Source organism: Camelus bactrianus, chromosome 3, assembly GCF_048773025.1.
Source record: "Camelus bactrianus isolate YW-2024 breed Bactrian camel chromosome 3, ASM4877302v1, whole genome shotgun sequence".
Lineage (NCBI taxonomy): Eukaryota > Metazoa > Chordata > Mammalia > Artiodactyla > Camelidae > Camelus > Camelus bactrianus.
In genome coordinates this window covers 158601009-158618155 of record NC_133541.1, presented here as the reverse complement: position 1 = coordinate 158618155, position 17147 = coordinate 158601009, and the positions used below count along the sequence as shown (strand labels likewise).

The following is a 17147-nucleotide window of genomic DNA, read 5'->3' as shown; positions in this document are numbered from 1 at the left end:
TACTTGATTCAAACTGCTTCTTCTATAAAATCTGAATCTTTTTATTCTTAAGACAGATTTGTGGCATATGACCTAGTGATAAAATTTTCAACTCGCTTGTATTCAAAAAGTTCACCAATGTGAGAGTTTATTGCAACAACTATTGCTTTTTGGGAAACCCATGTGCCTTGTCACTCTCTTCCATAAGATTTCCTGTGGAAAATTCAATCCCTCATTCAGGAAGGGGCTGAGCAAACAGTCTGATGGAAAACCTTCATACACTGCAACACAAGAAAATGAAAATGACAGTGAGCAGCCCGTGAAGCTGGCAGACACACACAGCTCACGACTGTGTTCCCGCCATGACTTTCTGTAACCAGCAGGGAAAATGTGCATTTCAAGAAATAGACATAAACACTTTTCAGGACCTGAGCACATAATTTCCCTTTCAGGGTTTAGTGGGCTTCCATTTAATTCTATGAGAAGTGTTTAAAACAACAGAACAACAGCTGAGGTATGGTTTAAAGTAACATTTGTCTTAGTGAAAATAAAGCCAGCTGATTGTTATCATTTTTACTTTATTTGATCTCACTCTCCTACTTTACCTCCCCAACCTCCTCCACAAAATGATGGTGAACGTCCCCTCCTGGGTCAGAAGGCTAAGTAGAAAGTACCAATCACATGGAGGTGTGCTTTGTTGTTTTATTTTTCAAAAGAAACATGTTTCATTCATGTGATTTAAAATTAAGATCAAGAAACAAACTCTATTCAATGAATGGTAGCCAACACATGTCGTCATAGCTGCTCATCAGGTTTGGCCCCACGTTACACACATTTACATGGACATGTGACATGTGCTGTCATGGGACATGGTGAGTGGGGACAGGGTCTCTGCTCTCACAGGGCACACAGCCTGGTGGGGGAGGCAGTGTTCAATCATTGCCTTTTTTTTTTAATGTACTTACAAATTATGGGAAATACTATTTAAAAAGAACAAAGTGAGTCAATGAAAGTGAAAAGTTCAAGGACAGTATTTAGGTGAGGGAAGACAGGGAACCTCTTTGAAGAGCTGACACTCCACTGAGACCCAAAGGACAACTCCGGTGCTGCAGGTGAAGGGCAGGGACACATTGATAAAGGGCTGATATCCAGAATACACCAAAATCTCTTTAAACTCAACAAGAAGAATGAATAACCTGCTTAAAAAATGAGCAAAATGCCTCAACACACACCTCAACATGGAAACTAGATGCCAAAGAAATCTATGGAAACATGCTCCACAGCATCTGTCATCAAGGGGCTGCAGACTGAAACAGCGAGTTATCACTGCACACCAGTCAGAACTGCCAAAACTCAGAACACTGACAGCACCAAACGCTGGTGAGGATGTGGAGCGTCAGGAATTTTCTTGCATTGCTGGTGGGAATGAAAAATGGCCCAGATACTTTGGAAGACGGTCTGGCAATTTTTTACAAAACTAAACGTACTCCTACCATATGATCTGGCAACTGTGCTCCTTGGTGTTTACTGAACAAAATGGAAAATTACTTCCACACACAAATCTGCATACAGATGTTAATAGCAGCTTTATTCATAATCACCAGAACTCAGAAACAACTAAGCTGTTCTTCAGTAGGTGAATGGATAAATAAACTGTGGTCCAGGCAGAAAATGGACTATTTATGGTGTTAAAATAAAATGAGTTATCAAGGCATGGAAAGACATGGAGGAACCTTAAATGCATATTACTAAGTGAAAGAAGCCAATCTGGGAAGATTCTGCAACTGTCTGTTTCCAACTGTATGGTGTTCTGGGAAAGGCAAAACCACAGAGACTAAAAGATCAGTTTCTGTCAGAGGCTAGAGGGGAAGGAGTAATGAATGAGGTGCAGCAAGGAGCATTTTTAGGGTCACTAAGACAGACTACTCTGTATGATGCTGTGATGGTAGAAACGTGTCATTGTACATATGTCCAAACCCACAGAGTGCACACCACCAAGTGTAAATCCTAGTGTCAAGTATGGGCTCTTGGTGATGATGACGTGTCAGTGTAGGTTCACCCATTGTCGCAAATGCACGCTCAGGTACAGGCGTCAATATTGAGGAGGCTGTGGGGACAAACTGCAGTTCATACACCCAATCCAGCCCCAGCCACTGCTGTGAATAAAGCTCTGTGGGTGTGTGGACTGTCCGGCTGCTCTGGCGTCTGAACAGCAGAGCTGAGCAGCTGCACCAGAGATCAGGAGGTTTGCAGATCCTGAAATATTGACTCCCAAGCCCTTGACAGAAAAAAGTCTGCTGTGTCCTGCTCTACACGAATCACAATTCACCCTGTTGAGACAGGAGAGCAGGGCCCAAACAAGGCATGGTTAATCGGACTGAAGCAATGTTTTAGTCCCAAAACCTTTGTTGAAGTCCTGCAGAATCAGTGACAGACTGTAGCCTGGAAGCGTCTGCAGAAGGAGTCGGTAGCAGGCCTTCCCGCCAGGCTCCGGGATGCCGGGGGCCTCGCGCTGCACGGGGGCCACCCACTTGAAGAAGGCGAACTTGCGGTGGAAGCCGATCAACTCATAGAGCTCGGAGAGGATGCTGCACTGCTGAATTCTCTCCTAGGAATGCTGAAGCACAGGGAGAAAAGCAACAAGCATCTGAACGAAACATGTAAGTGAAAAAAGACACGTAAAAATGTTTTCCCATAAAACAGAGACCTGATGACACAGGAAGGAAGAGGAAGGCTGACTTCGTGCACTGATGGGACCGGATGCAGAAATGCAGGGAAGCAGCGCTGTGCAGATGCTCCAGACCCCCTCCGGCCCCACCTATCCACGTTCATCCTGTCCTTTTCCTAGAAAGGCCTGTATTCCCTGAAACAGAGGAATCTGCTCCCTACACATGAGACGCAGAGAAAGGAAGGAGCAAAAGAAAGGGAAAGTAAAGGAACAACGTTTCATCTACACCCTAGTATTTGGGCAGGACTTTCACCAAATACACATCTTCTCAAAGCACAGAGCACACAGTGAGAGGCTGACAGAGTGACTGCGACTTCTGCTCCTTAAGCACCAGCTACCTGGCAGCACATGCTGTGCCCGTTACTGAATCATTACAATCATTTCAGAAACTATTACTACCCCGGCTCACAGGCAAGGAAATCTGAATCTCGGGGAGGAATTATTATCATCCTGGACAATGTCCCACAACCCAGAATTGTCAGAGCCTCCACAGACCCTGGACTAAAATTCTCCACTTCACCACGGGCCCTGAGCCTCAGGCTGAGGCCACATCAGGTCTGCACGGGCCCAGAGCACGAGTATGTGGGACAGGGAATGATCTCACTCGAAGTGCCAGGCCAAGGCCCTCAGAAACCTATGAAATGAAACCAAATCCCCAAACTCCTTTCCAACCCACTGCCCTGTCCGGGAGGACTGCTCGGCACATCTGTGCTGTCACCTGTGCACAGGCTGAGCAAGGGGCCCAGACAGTGACGTGACGTCCCAGTGGAAGTGGCTAGGAGGCCGCTTCATCACAGGACAGACTCTCCCGGCTTCCAACGTTAACTCTCCATTCCATTTTCAACTGGAAAGTAAGTTTAGACTTCTTTTCCTCTCCTAGAAACAAAGAGAGTGGTAATATCAGCAGGAAACTCAAGACTGAGGAAGAGTCTCCTGGCCATCTGGAAGGATAGGTCGGGGAGGGAACAGAGACTGGAATCAGAAAGACCCGTGTTCCAGTCCAAAGTCTGCACGTCACTCGCTTTGACAGTTTACTTATTAATAGAGGTGAAAAAATCTAATTATGATTGTTGGGAAAACTAATTGAAATAACGTATGCCACTAGCATACGTATAAAATCCTTCATGAGTGTCCCAGAAATGGAAGTGATCGTGGTTAGTTACTGTCTGCCAAGTCTTGGGTGCTACGCCCACATCAGCCAGCCAGAGATGTGCCAGAGAATGCCTCACCAGCTAGCAGCCTTCTCCAACTTGGAAACTCACAGTGTCTGAAGAACAGGCAGTGGTGGATGCTTTGGGACACTCTGGAGGTAACACTCCAGTGATGACTTTAAAAAGCTGGGGAGAATTTAGGGGACCATACAGTTCAAATACAGAAAACACATTCCATGTCTGCCCACATTCATCTCTAGCCATGATGATTCAGAGAGGAAATACATATTCAAACGTACACCATTTTCCCACATAAGTGCATCAAAACAATTTGGAAAGAATGTAACTTTCTTCTCTAGATCACACAGCGGGGATTACAAGGTTTGTACTGAGAGCCCTACTTGTAAAACATCTGCTAACATAACTGGGTCCACTATCAGTCCATTCAAAGAGAAGGATGGAAAAGAACAAAGCCAAGCTAATACGCTCCGGTTTTTGGTGGGTTACAATGTCACAAAGGAGATGGACAGGTCATCAAGGAACCACCCTGCCGTGATCACGGAGCCGGGCAACGGGGTGGGCGGCAAGATGTATGACGCAGCCGCAGCTGTGCCCGCGCTTCTAGGCAGGTATCCAAAGTCTCTTCGACATGGCGTCCAATGCTTGTGCCCACGTCCTCATCACCTGAGATGTATTTAAGAGAAATGAAAACTAATAAACGGAAAATACCTTTGGTGGGCACACCGTCCAAAAAGCAAAGTCACAGTTTGACAACTGGCCATCCCGGTTCCCTGGGATTCATTCTTGGAGAACCTTAAAAACCACCCCTCTGTCCTCAAGAAGTGCTGCCTACTTGTCCTATCTTTGGCTCAGGGATACAGCACGTTCACGTGAACTTCAATGTCTGCACAGATTTGACTGTCTTTCTCCAGGTTCATTTGTCCATTCTGAAGAGGCCTGAGTTAAGTCCATTTTCTGTAAGATCAATTCCCTCCAGTGAAAACTCATCGAGCCTGCAATTAAAAGCCAAATGAACAGGACTGTCCTCAGCTAAAAAGTTCACCCACCCTTCACTGCTTTCTTAATTTCCTTTCCTAGCTAATTGCAACAGACTAAAACCTCCCTCCACCCAGCTCCCCAACTATGTCAAACAGAAAGTAAGGTCCATAAAAGAGGAGACAACTCCATAGTCACCTCTGAATTCCTAGCATATACTAATGTCAATAAATAGAACTATGATTATGGCTTCTTTCCTTTAAAACCTTTCTGGTTATTTAAATGAGACCTTGGAAGAGAGCTGTTTGGGTCTAGTATCTTGATCCAGAAGACTCAGGAGGCCTTTTTAGGAATGGCTGTTCACTGTTTCATTCAAAACACAACTTCTCATTCCGGGAGGAGCTGTGATTTTCTGCCAGGAGATTGTGGTCACTCTCATGCCAGAACAGCTTTAAACTAAATCCTTACTTTGGATTTGTTATTTTTCCCTGCATCCCCCAAAATTGACTTTCCTTAATTTCTTGCCTTGAGGAATGATATTTTTCTTTCTTTCTAATTCACCCTTTATTAAACAGGATTCTCAGGATGTGCTTGGCCTTACATAGGATGAGCCATCCAACTCCCAGTGTGAGAGGCCCGGGGCTCACCTCCCGCCCTCCTGCCAGGGCAACTAACACTCAGTTCAGGAGCCAACCGGCACCCCAGGGATTCTAAGTCTCACGTATCTCCCAGAATCCCTGCTTTCTGATATGACTTGGATTCTGAGGATTTCCCCTCACTTTCTTGAAAATTAGCTGTGCAGCTTGAAAGATGAGGAAGGAAGGATTTATTTCTTAATCAGAATTTTAAGGAACTTGTGTAATGAACGTTTTCACGAGTTTCTAGAACACTCCATTGCCGAGACAGAAAACACAATAGATATTTTCTAAACTTAGGTATCATGTGCATTGTTTCTTTGCTTTTGTTTTCTTAACTACTAACACACATTTTTTAATTAAAAAAAATAAGGCCCGAAATAGGATAGAAACTTGAAGGGGCAAACAAAATTTAAGGGCAAAGAAAGAAAAATGATAAGTACTCTACAAAGTTAATATAATACATACACTATGGATCAGATCAGCAATTCTCAGTAACAGCTAATTGAAACATGACCATGAGGTAAAACGTCTCTCCTGTCAGGAGATGACCAACAGATAATAGAATTAAAACAACAAATTAAAATTCTAAGTCTGGCGAGGTATAGAAGGCTACCAGCTAAATGTGTCTACTTCTGGAAAAGAGGGAGGCTCACCAGCTCTTTACTGTGGAGCCTGAGCCTAGGGGAGGGCGGTGAAGAACCGCCCTGTAAGTATCCAATTAACAAAGTGGGTTATGAATAAAGAGACGTGAGCTTTGATGACAGAGATGATACTACTATTCACTTGTCCTGTAAAGAATACTTCACGTTCAGCGATCAATACCTCGGCGTCCTCAGGGATTGAGATTATAGGAAAATGCACAGCCCGGGCCCAGACCTCCTCTGTGAGCTCGTGACACTGCACTTAGATGTCTCAAGAGCAACTCCAACTCCACCTGAAAAGAGCTGACTTCACGGTGCTCCTCCCATAGCCGTCCTGCCCAGGGCCCCTGGTTGGGAGGGAAGGTCTCTCTGACCCTCCCAGCTCAGGCCCATCACTCACAGATGTGACTGGACCCCTCCTTCAGGGCTCAGATTTCCTCAGTCACCGAGACCCACCACCGACACCTGACCTACCAGGTATTCACAGGCACTCCCTCAGCACTGACTTTGGGCTGGGGACCACGCTGCACACTGTGCGAATGTTATCTCACTGGATCTCCACAACAGTCCTGGGAATTGGGTACATCACTGCTTCAATTGATTAAATAAATTGTTTCACTTCCTTGAGTGCGTCATCAAAAGTGACACGTCTACTGAGCCACAAACATGGGACTGAAAACCACTTGAAAATTGAACACTGCTACACCTCGCAGCCACCCTACTCTGATTCGTCACATCACTTTCTGCCGAGCCTACTGAATGTTTGCAAGCATTCTACAAACACAAAAGTGATCTACGAGAGCACCCCACTCCCCTAATTAAAATCTGTCAATGATGGTCCACTGCTCTTCAGAGAAAGCCTCACCAGGCCTGAGCACAGCCCAACGGCCCGGCATCCTCGTTCCCTGCGCGGCCACGCCGCCTCACCCACCACGCAGCACAGTGCCGTGTCCAGGACTGGGATGCTGACTCCGTACAACACGGGGCTCGTCTCACTCTAACAATGATCACCCTCTTCAGTGGTCACCCTCTAAAATGCTGACTCTCAGAAAAATATTTTCTCAGGATGAATCAATATCTTTTTCCTTACAACTTCCAGTCATTGATAATGAGCTCCCCCAAAAAGAGAGAAGACATAATCCTCAGTCTCCTTATCTGTAAAGTGGGAATAACAAGGAAATATGTAAGGTTTTCAGAGAAATAAAACTCATGTGAGTCTGAGGGACAATTCCCAACATACAGTAAGCACTCAATATGGGCTTACTTAGTATTAATAAGAATATGTTGCATTCCAGCAACCTTAAATCAATGATTTATGGCTTTGTCCAACAGACTACTGACAAACAGTTGGACGAACCCTTTTGAGCTGATCAGCACAAGTGTATTGGGAGAGGTAAGCGCTGCCTCCAGTTACAGCTCAAACTCTTACATGTTGTTTGAGCATTTAGTTGTCGTTATTGAATAAAGACAGGTGTTCTTTAGTCAAAGCTCCTGAAACATAAATCTTCAAAGATAGATACAAATTAGGTTTCAAGTACAACATTCTCACTAGAAATTATTTGAAAATGATAGTCTTAGCTCCTCTGTACATCAAAAGAGCATGTTCTTAATGTATCTGACTATATACACTGAAAGGATTGTTTAAAAGAAATTAAGATGAAGCCATCCTAAATAAGTTCTCAGTATCATCTGCACAAAGCCCCAACCAAGGGTCTCATTTCTCACTTCCACATAGGTGTTCAGGTAGCTTAACCTGGGTCTTGGTTTTTTAAAACACAGGGGAGGGAAGAGTTGTGGATAGATTTATGAAGCAAATATAAACCTAGTGTATTTGATGTGTAGGAATCCTAGAAATAAACAAATTGATATATAGTCCCACCCTTAAGAAGCTCAGCCTTTCCATTTACAACAGCATTAAAAATAAAATGGGAGATACATTTAACAAAAATTTACAAGATTTGTACATTGAACAATTTGAAGTATCACTGAAAAAATTTTAGAAGATCTACATATACGGAAGACATCCCATGTTCATGGAATAGTAGACAATATTGTTAAAAATGTTAAGACTCCCCAAAGTGATCTACAAATTCAGTGGAATCGCTATCAAAATTCCAGCTGACTTCTTTGCAAAAATTGAAAAACTGATCCCAAATTTCATATGGAAGTGCAAGGGGCCCAGGACAGCCAAAGCTATCTTGAAGAAGCAGAGCAAAGTGGGAGGACTCACTTTAAATGTTACTACAAATCTATAGTACTGAAGTCATTATGGTACTGTCATAAGTTTGGGTACATAAATCTATGAGACACAGTAAAAATTCCAGGGGGGAATCTTATATTTACAATCAGTTTTCAACAAGTGTGCCAACAACACTGCATTGAAAGAATAGTCTATTCAACGAATGGTGCAGGGAAGGCTGGGTATCTGCAGGCAAAAGAATGAATTTAGAATCTGAAACCCCCTATTGTATATAACAAATAAAAATTAATTGAAAATGGATCACAGACAGAAACGTAAAATCTAAACCTATAAACTTTCTAAAAGAAGACATAGTATAAATCTTTGTGGTCCTAGGATAGGTTATGGTTTCCTAGATACAATACCAAGAGCAGAAGTGATAAAAAAAAAAACCAGATAAACTGGACTTCATCAAAATTAAAACCACTTGTTACAAAAGACATCATCAAGAAAATGAAATGAAAGGGGAAGTGGGTAGCTCAAGTGATAGAGTGCATGCTTGGCAAAAAATAAATAAATATATAAAATAAATGAATAAATCTAATTACCTCCCCTATAAAGGAATTGTCTTAATGTTTAAAAAAAGTAAAGTGGAATGACAATCTGCAGAATAGTAGAAAAAATTTGCAAAGCATATATCTAATAAGAGACTAGTATCCAGGATATAAAAAAAATGTTTACAACTGACCAATACAAAGAAAATCGACCCAATTTTTAAATTTACCAAGGAATTAAATAAATACACAAATGGCCAATAAGCATATGAAAAGATGCTCAGCATCACTAGTCAAATCAAAATCAAAATGAGATCTCATTTTACACCCACTAGGATGGTTATAATCGAAACACGGACAATAACAATTGTCGGTCAGGAGGCAGAGGAATGGGAACCCTCAATATGCAGCCATTGGAAATGGGCAATGGTGCAGCTTCTTTGGAAAAGTCTGGTGTTTCCTCAAAAGTTTAGTGTTATCATATGGCTCAGCAATTCTACTCCTACATATAGGGTCATCCCTCAGTATCCTCGGGGGATTGGTTTCAGGAACCCACCACCCTGGATTCCATAATCCAACGATGTTCGAGTCCCTTTACAACCAGCCATCTGGATCCATGAAGTGGAAACTACAGATATGGAGGGCCAACTGTACAGCCAACAGAATGAAAACATATTCTCACAAAAATTTGCACATCAATATTCATAGCAGTATCATTCAGAGTAGCCAAAAGTTACAAACAATGTCCATCCATCAATGAATGGGTAAAAAAATTATCAAGAATAGTCCCAAAAACTTTTGGTCATTGAATCTTTGACAAAGGAGGTGAGAACATACAATGGAGTAAAGACAGCCTCTTCAGAAAATGGTGTAGGGAAAACTGGACAGCTGCATGTAAATCAATGAAGTTAGACTACTCCCTCACAGCACACACAAAAATAAATTCAAAATGGCTTAAAGACTTAAACATGTAGACAAGACACTACAAACCTCTTAGAAGGAAACGTAGGCAAAACATCTGACATGCATCTCAGCAATGTTCTCCTAGAGCAGTCTACTCAAGCAATAGAAATACAAGCAAAAATATACAAGTGGGGTCTAATTAAACTTTCAAGCTTTTTCACAGCAAAGGAAACAGTAAGCAAAACAAAAAGACAGCCTATGGAATGGGAGAAAATATTTACATTCAATGAGACTGTCAAGGGGTTAATTCCCAGAATATATAAACAGCTTTTACACTTCATAAGAAAGAAAAATAAACAATTCAATCCAAAAATGGGCAGAAGTGCTAAAGAAACTTTTCTCCAATGAAAACATACAAATGGCCAATAGGCACATGAAAAAATGTTCAATATCATTATCAGAGAAATGCAAATCAAAACTACAATCAAGTATCACCTCACACCAGTCAGAATAGCCATCATTCAGAAGTTCACAAGCAATAAATGCTGGAGAGGCTGTGGAGAAAATGGAACCCTCCTACACTGTGCTAGGAATGAAGTTTGGTGGAGCCATTGTGGAAAACTGTATGGAGATTCACCAAAAGACAAAAAATTTACTTCCCCTATGACCCAGCAATCCCACTCCTGGGCATATATCCAGAAGTAACCCTAATTCAAAAAGACACCTTCCCCCAAATATTCACAGCAGCACTATTTACAATAGCCAAGACATGGAAACAACCTAAATGTCCACTGACAGATGACTGGATAAAGAGGTTGCAGTATATTTATACCATAGACTACTACGTAGGCATAAAAAAATAATAAAATAATGCCATTTGCAGTAACATGAATGGACCTGGAGAATGTCATTCTAAGAGAAGTAAGCCAGAAAGAGAAAGAAAAATACCATATGAGATCGCTCATATGTGGAATCTTAAAAAAAAAAAAGAAAGAGAAACTTATCTACAGAGCAGAAACAGACACAGAGACATAGAAACCAAACTATGGTTACCAGAGGGGAGACGGTGTGGGAAGGGATAACTTGTGAGTTCAAGGTTTGCAGATACTGATTATGTATAGAATAAACAGCAAGTTTATACTGTATAGTACAGGGAAATATGTTTAATATCTTATAGTAACTTATGTTGAAAAAGAATATGAAAATGAATACATGTATATTCCTATATAACTGAAGTGTTGTGCTGTAAACAAGAAACTGATGCAACATTATAAACTGACTAGACTTCAATGAAACTATTTTAAAATAGACCAAAAACAAAAAAAAAGAAAAAGAAAAAAGATATTATTAAACCAAAAGAATAAATTACTGTTTCAGGCTACAACATGGATGAACCTTAAAAAGTATGCTGAAGTAAGCCAGACACAAAAGGACAAATACTGCCCTTTTAGGTGAAGTGTATCTAAGTGTTCATTGTACTACTCCTGTAAATTTTCCGGAAGTTTGAAGTCTATCAAATTAAAAATAAAGTGTATTATTCATTAAAAACATAAAACGATCCCTCACAGGAGGGCTTTAAATAATAAATGAAGAAATGCATGTAAATCTCCTGGAACAACACTTTGCACGTCCACAGACAGTCACTGCTGTCACTGCCACTCAGAGGTTGGTACCAGCGCTGATGAGAGCTGCCTCCACTCGCTGCCCTGCAGACAGTTGTGAGGGCCTGGGGTCTGACAGGCAGGGTGACCTGGAACCTGAGTCAGACACAGCAATGCCCCAGACTCTGTGTTACCCAACTTTCTTATACAAGCTGCTACATGTAACATAAACACGCTAGTGGGATGTATCTTACAACATAGACAATACAGTCAATGTTTTACAATAACTATAAATGGAGCAACTATTGTACACCTGAAACATATATTGTAAATCAGCTATACCTTTTGAAAAAATTAAAAAATAATGTAAAAATATTATAACTTTAATATCAGTCCAGTTTTTAAGGAACTACTAAACAGCTTAGAATGTATAAAAGCATTTAAGTGTGATGTTTATTTACATATTTATTTACTTTCAGCCTCCTGCTACAAGAGAATTTAAACAATTTTTTAAACACAGCTTAACAACAATAACAACAAAAAGACAAAAGTGAGAGTGAAAAGAAAATGGAGATTCAATACTTAAATGAAACCAGGGGGAGGTAAAGTCATAAAAATGGATGCCATGAAGTCAGGGTAAGTGTTAAAGGCCGACTAGAAATTCAGCTGTAAGATTTTTGGCAGCTAAAGCAAAAAGAAAAAGATGAAGGGGCGGGTGGTAAAGCTCAGTGTTAGAGCGTGTGTATAGCATACACAGGGTCTGGGTTCAAGCCCCAAGGCCTCCACTAACAGATAAATACACCTAATTACCTACCCCCCCCAAAAGAGCCCCAAAGAAAATAAAAAGAGAAATTTGTTTCCTAAAAAAACCTGATATTAAATTTAGATTAAATACTTAAAAAAAAAAAAAGAAAAATAGAAACAAATGAGTGACACAAGCGATAATGCCCGTGAGATAAATCTGCGGTGCAGCTGGCAGGTCCCCATGTCCCACATGGGAAAATCTGAAACATCTTTCACACCACCCAGAGTCATCCTCAGCCTACCCCACCCCTCCCCCTGTTAAATGCAGGAGCACAGCCAGGGCCGGGCCTTTGTTCTCTCTGTGTCATCACAGTGAGACAGGATGGAAGGGGGCAGAGCACAGCCATTCAAGGAAGGCCAAAGCAATTAACATCAAAATGGTGAAGGATTCAACCCCCAATAGGCCTTGAGGCTCAGGATGAAGAGATTTAAGTTCTAGCAGATCTTGAGCTTCATTACACACCCATTGTAATAGTAACATGGTGAATAACAAGCCCCCAGGCACCATGGCAGTCCCAAGGCTAGACAAAAATGGTCAAAGGGTGGGAAATTGCCAACTCCCTGTGAATTCCAGCCCCTTGCCCTTAGGCTGGTCCTTCTACTTATTAGCATATGAAACCACCAAGCCCATGAATACAAGCAACACAGCACTGCCTAGGGGTCACACCTCTCTCTCCCGTTTCAGAGAAGGCCCACACTCTGTGGAGTGTGTACCTACTTTTAATCTGAGCATCAAACCCCCACACATCGTGGAATATCTCTTGCCTTTCAACAAATCTCTCTGAATAAATCTACCTTTACTCAACAGTGGCTTGCCCTTGAATACTTTCCTGCATGAAGCCAAGTAACCACATCTGGCAGGGCACACCCAAGGGGCTCAACCAAAGCCTGGGACACAGCCCTTCTCATGCCCCACTTATTTTTTCTAGTATCAACAGGACTGGGTTGTGAAGGGAGCTCTAAGGCCCCGGCTAAGGGACAGAAGCAGCCCCAAGGGCTCGAATTGGTGGGCAGCCTCTCCCCCAGCAGGGGCCCTGGGGTCTGCCCGGTTCTCTATGTTTCTTTGTTGTGCTGAATCCCCAGCCACAGAGCGTTCTCCCTAGGCCTGTCCCCACAAAACCCTTCTCTCCAAAATACAAGCACATCATGTCACAGTCCTCTTGTTCAACCAGGAAATGTTCAGCCCACTATTTCCCTCCCCAGTAAAGTACCTAACTGTCCTCCCTCCCATCCCACCACTTCTTTCTTTGTGACAACTCTGCACTCTCCACCCACCATCCTGAACGCAGGTGCCTTGCTGGCTGGGACCGAGATGTTTCAGTCTTACACAGCCTGCGTCCTTTCACTTTCCCCTTTCTACCTTAAAAAGCCTTTCCTGAGTCTCCCACCCATCTGATTCTGAACTTCACAAAGTGCTGAGTTTACGGTCACTATGTGCATACATCCCAGGTTTTGACTAGGTTTCCTTCACAAGATCAACATTAAGGCGCTGCATCAAGAAGTTTAAAGAGGCTATTCTTACATCTGAGCGGAGGAGCCTGCATAAAATTTAAATGGCTTTGAATAGACTGTTAACCAGGGACAGAGAGGTCGCAGGTCCTAGTCAACAGTGCCATGAGGCAAAATGTTCTTCAAAGGCTCAGAGTGGCTTCTGAACACGGAGTCGGCAGGGAGGAGGTGACAGGCAGTGAGTGGAGTGTGTGACAGGGATTACGCTCCCCCAGCTGGGGAAGAATTGAATTTTTTTCTAGTTTTCCAAACAATTTCTTACTACCTTTTTCTCCTACTGTCACATACCATTTCCTACGAATTAAGAAAATCAATATCAGTCATTTGGGCCACTTGGGAGAAGCTACACGATGCCATTCACAGGGCTGGGGCATGACAGCCACGCCAGTCTAGGTTGAAAGACCAGTGGGGGTATTTTCACGGTAATCACGGGCATGCAGCAAACTCCCCAGCTTCAATTACCTCATCTCAAAGTTGGGGCCAATAAAACTACCAAGCAAAGTGCGTGATGATTATGGCCAACATCTGTTTACAAGGTAAGTGCCCATGACAGCTGCCGCTTAATGGGGAATGAGTATGACTAACGAGGCCCAGTCTACCTGGTCACACGTGCCCTGCCTTCCTGCCTTTGTGCAGCAGCAGAGCTTGTTTAGCTGAGATGAACACCCCCAGAGCAGCCCCGACGGGTAAGCTCCCAGCGCTGCACGGCGAGGTCTGTTCCTTTCCTTCTCAGAGCTGATCACAGTTTGCAGTCATCTGTTTTTATGTTTATCCATTTTGTAACTGCCTCCACCCCGGAGTTTTGCTCAAGCAGCACAGGGCCAGGTATGTCTTCCTCCCTGCTGGATATTCTGGGCTGGGAGACAGCCGAGCACACATCTGGCTCAGGTGCTGAAAGGAGAGGGCAGAAGGCCCAGGGGCCTATGCTGAACTGAGGCCCCTGCACCCAAAATTATGGTCTGACTTTGGGCAAATTACACAGTCTTCTTTACCCTGAGATTCCTCATCTGTCCATGAAAATAACTGCCCATGGCACACAGATTTACCAAAAGGAAATAACCAAATTCACAACCTATTCAAGGGGCTACCAGTGCATCCTCAACAGACAAATGCTGCCTTTACGACTCTGACACACGCGAAGCGGGACTTCCACACACAGTGAACACTGCTAAGTGCCAGTGTGTTAAGTGCTTCATGTGTGCTATAATACTCTTTAAAACTTACAACAATCCCAGGTAGAAACCAATATTATCATGCCCATTTCACAGATTCACCAACAGGTTAGGAGAGGTTACATTCTAGTCCAAGGCCCCATGGTGAGGAAATGGCGATTTAAACCTGAATCTGGGCCCAGGCCTGGGATCCATCTCTCTCCCATCCACCTGACCACTTGCCTATGAAATCCACCTGTCCAATACACAAGTTTGCAGCCGGCCAGCTCTTGAATGCAATGTTTGCCACCGTTTCTCAATGTTCATTAATTACCATATACTGTTCTCAGGAACCACTACAGAAAAGAAAGGTGGGCTTACGTCCCTGCCCACAAAGAAAAGGAATTCTGCCTTCTCCTGTAATGTGCAGAACACCTTCCCTACACCACCAAATCCTTTTGTAAGCTTCCTCCATGTTTATGTTTGCACACGGCTTATTAAATTAGAAGGTACCTGAAGTAATTCCATCTCGGTTGCTTTCCAAGTTTGCAGATTATCCATAATCATTCTGTGACCGAAAATACTACAGTGTGAATGAAAATACTGCAACCATGTCAGTAAACAAAGAATGCTGAAACCAAATCATCAGTGGCTGCCAACACACCCCAGTGAAGACAGGCCTGCAGCCCAGCCACTACAGCCACTCACAACGGTGCCCTCTGAGCAGACTCAGAATAAGAAAGGACAGGATACTTGCCCTAGATAGCTAGGTGCTTGTCTAAAGAATGAATTCAGTGAGTCAAAATGTTTGCTTCCTCCCATACATGGAAAAGCACTAAATTCTTGAACTTGAGATACCTGGCTTTCTTTAGATAACAAGCAATCTTTTATTGTTCCAACAACCTTGTCTTTGTTGTAAAGCTCCTATATATCCTAGCTCCTCCTCAACCACTTGGGAACAGTCCCTCCGAGCGATCTGAGAGTCTGTCATCCCGGCTCGAGTCCTCCCGCCAAATAAAACATAACTCTTAACTTTTAGGCTGCACATGTATTTCAGTCAAGAGTTTTGGACACCAGGAAGGGACCCAGAGCAGACTTCTCTCCAGCTGAACTCTCAGAGTTACCGGAGCCTTGGTACCAGCATTGGCACTTTGTGCCCATCTGCCTCCTTGGGGAATCCAGATGAATTTGGGTGAGTCTCTCCTGGTTCTCGGATCTCCCAAATTGGTTGATGATCCTGAGTTTTATTTTGTGGTGTATCCAGGTACCTGGCCCTCCAGTTGAAAGATACTGGGGGGGAATAACCCACCCAGTGGAGACATACTGGGTGGGGCCTGGTTGAAAGATAACAGGAAACACCCACCTTGAGGAGACGTCTGAAGTGGGGCTGGTGGAAACATACCAGGAAAATACTCACCCAGTGAAAACGTCCTGAGTGGGTCCCAGTTGTAAGACACTGGGTTCAGGACTAAGTGGTTAGGTAAGAGGCTGGTCTAATGTTGTCCTCGATTTGGTTACCTCCATTGAATTTTTCGGAATAGAAGTAAAACTCTTATGAGGAACCTTTCAACTCCAAAAATGGGACCCTCCTCCTGGCTGGTAACAGCTTTCTTGGGTGATGGAGAAAATTACAGGAATGGTAGAGGCAAAGACTTCATGCCATAGTGTTGTCCCTGTGGGAAATCTTACCAGCAATTTTATTCTGAGAACCCGACCTTACAATGGGAAATAGAACTTTCAAAAAAAAATTAAAAAAAAAAACCACAGAACAGAAAAGAAAAAGAAATGACAGATTGCCAGCCTCCAACTAATACACTAGCCAGGTTTATATACGTACAAAACTCACAACATTCATTAGGAATTAGAAAAAAAACTCACCCTGAAAGTAACTAACCAGGCCTGATAAAATATTTTTTGGAATTCTGAACTTATAAGAACAAAATCCCATTTAGGGGGAACTTGGATTTCTCTTCCTGTGTCCTTGAAATGTAAATGTTTTATCTTTCTCTGGGTGTTTTATGTGTGTGTATGTATGTATATATGTGTTTCTTTTTTTTTAAACGACACCTTGGACTCTGTCATACAAAAGGTACAAGTATTGTGTACATATTGTGGCCACGCAAATAAATTGGGATTCTCAAAAATCCTTTGATTGTACCAATTTTCAGATATTTTGCCATCTTAACTGTTGTTCCATCAGCCTGGACCACAAAGGCTTTTAGCTTTTGGAAAGTAAACTTTTGAATTTTATTTAAGCAACACCCCCACTGTCATGTGGAAAAGCCTCTTCATCTTATTGGTTTAAAATCACTT

General features: G+C 42.7%; 1 long non-coding RNA gene across 1 annotated transcript in view; it reads right to left on the bottom strand.

Moving 5' to 3' along the window:
• Window positions 1–667: 667 nt before the first annotated feature.
• The window catches only part of LOC141577210 (uncharacterized), a 59197-nt gene continuing 42717 nt past the window's right edge, over window positions 668–17147 (bottom strand). Inside the window, exons 3-4 of the long non-coding RNA XR_012506025.1 lie at window positions 3426–4542; window positions 668–2596 (exon numbers count right to left, since the gene is read on the bottom strand). This is a non-coding gene — a long non-coding RNA (uncharacterized LOC141577210). The remainder of the gene's footprint in view (window positions 2597–3425; window positions 4543–17147) is intronic.